This window comes from Schistocerca serialis, chromosome 6 (assembly GCF_023864345.2).
Source record: "Schistocerca serialis cubense isolate TAMUIC-IGC-003099 chromosome 6, iqSchSeri2.2, whole genome shotgun sequence".
NCBI lineage: Eukaryota > Metazoa > Arthropoda > Insecta > Orthoptera > Acrididae > Schistocerca > Schistocerca serialis.
The window spans coordinates 140,044,618-140,047,146 of NC_064643.1; positions in this window are offsets into that span (position 1 = coordinate 140,044,618).

Below are 2,529 nucleotides of genomic sequence, written 5' to 3' on the forward strand. Positions count from 1 at the left end.
TGCAAGTACAATAAGTAGTGTCGTTACAGTAAGGTTTTTTTTTTTTTTTTTTTTTTTTTGCCTTCGGTCCAAAGATTGGTTCGATGTTCGATGCAACTCTCCGTGTTATTCGTGTTAGTCTATCCCGGGGAGACGTCTCTGGATTACTATTGTAACCTACATCCACTTATCCACTTGAGGCTACTTTCTGTGCTTAAACATTAGTCTGCAATTTTTATTACTCGCACTTCACTCCGTTACGCAAGTAACGTATTCCTCGATGTCTTTGGATGTTTCCTATCAATTAATACCACATTCTAGTCAAAATGTGCAACAAATTTCTCCTCTTTTTTCATCTGTTGTGATCAGTACCCTCATAGTAGTTGTCCGATCTACCCATCTGTTCTTCTGCAATCTTCTGCAGCAACACAAGCCGAAAGCTTCTATTCCCCTCTTGTCAATACTATTTGCCTACCACGTTTCACGTCGATGTTAGGGTACATTCCAGACAAATACTTTCAGAAAAAAATGTAGCAAAGCCTAAATTGATGTCGGCTGTTAATAAATCTATCTTTTTCACAAATGCTATTCTTTCTGATTTCTATTTGCATTTTATATCCTCTTTACTTCGGCGATCGTCAGTTATTTACTGAAAATAGCAAAATATAGCGACAACTTTTGGTGTTCCATATCCTAATTTACTTCTCTCACTGTCGCCTGATGTAATCCTTCTACATAACAATACTAATAACTAACAATAATAGTGCTACTGTAAAGCCTGTCCTAGGTAGGTGCTTTCGGTCATGGGGGAAGTTCGATAGAAGAGGTGGGTATTGATGTCCAATGAGTGAAGTTGTGTTGAAATTAAAGGCAAATATTGTATTTGTTTAGGGAAGTAGGTTATTAGCTGCATTTAGAAGTTAACGATTTGATTCAGTTCTCTGATACTGTGAAGATCATTCGAAAGTCTAGCTCCTGCTACATAAAAGTACTGAGACCCAGAATGCACGTAGGTGAGGACACCATATGCACCGTGCTGTTGCGTAACGTTGTTCATTGACGTTAATGCCAAAGGCGACAAAGTGAAACACACCCGGAGAGAATATGATTAAAACGTTTATTAAACTCAATCAGCTCTGACAGCAGGAAGAGCAAAACACATAGAATTTCAGTAATGATAAGTCCTGAATATTTATCGAACACAAAATCACCCTGACATTGACTGTTTTAAGTCTTGTATATTTAACAAAGATACTGACTTCAACAAGTTAATTGTGTTATCTTAGCGAAAAGAACATAAGGCTGAAGATCAGTAATTATAATCACATTTTATTTCGATGAAACACTTACGAAAACAAGAATACTCGTTGTATAATTATACAACGCAAATAAGGTTATTGCGACTGAGATTGTCACAGTATCTTGGATCGTTGCAACTTTGCTTACAATGACTTCAAGTAAGAATATCACACTACCACAATCTGTGAGAAACCTGTACTTGGATAAAGAGCCAAGAGAAGAAGCCACAGTCCGTGTTTAGAAGATATGACCAAAGTCTCAGCCATACATCGAGATGGCGCAGTGGTTAGCACACTGGACTCGTATTCGGGAGGACGACAGTTCAAAGCCGCGTCCAGTCATCCAGATTTAGGTTTTCCGTGATTTCCTCAAATCACTCCAGGCAAATGCCGGGATGGTTTCTTCGAAAGAGCACGACCGATTTCCTTCCCCATCAATGACACAATCCGAGTTTGTGTTCCGTCTTCAACGATCTCGACATTGCGGGGACTTAAGCGTGAGATCAACAGTTGGCGAGAGAAACCATTATGGGGCACGATAGCTGGTCACGGCGATGGTGTCCGCATCGTGTGCCAGGAAGTCCTTGTCGGAGGTTCCGCTTGGCGGAGACTGTCACGTGCAGTGGTGACGGCACAGTGTTGTCTCCGCGTGAGTTCCTGATAGATGAAATGCGAGTGCATTCAGCGCCTGATCCAAGAATCTCAGTTAGAGTGAAGTTGCCCCGCAAGGTCCGAGTATTGGCTTAAGTAAAGCCCTGGGTGGCCGAATACAGTTTGTCCTGCTTCCAGTCACGTGGCTGGCTTATGAAAGCTCTCCGTGGGGCCAGTGACCACTGCTGGCGAACAGGTCGCCATCCGGTGACCTCGTGCACCATTGTACATCTAGAGTTGCGTCTTCAAGGAAGACGGCCGCCAGCGTAATTTGCATATACTGTAGCTGTATGTTGTTGGCGGAGTAGGCGTACGACCACGATACTGCAGATACTATTCGAGACTTCAAACATAGACCACATCCACCTGCCTCGACACCTCATAAATAGACTGAAGTACCAAAGAAACTAGTATAGGCACGCGAATTCAAATACAGAGATAGGTAACCAAGCAGAATATGGCACTGCAGCCGGCAACGCCAGTATAAGACAACAAGTTTCTGGTGCAGTTGTTACATCGGTTATTGCTGCTACAATAGCGGCTTATCAAGATTTAAGTGAGTTGGAACGTGGTGTACTAGTCTGCGCACGGGCGATGGTAC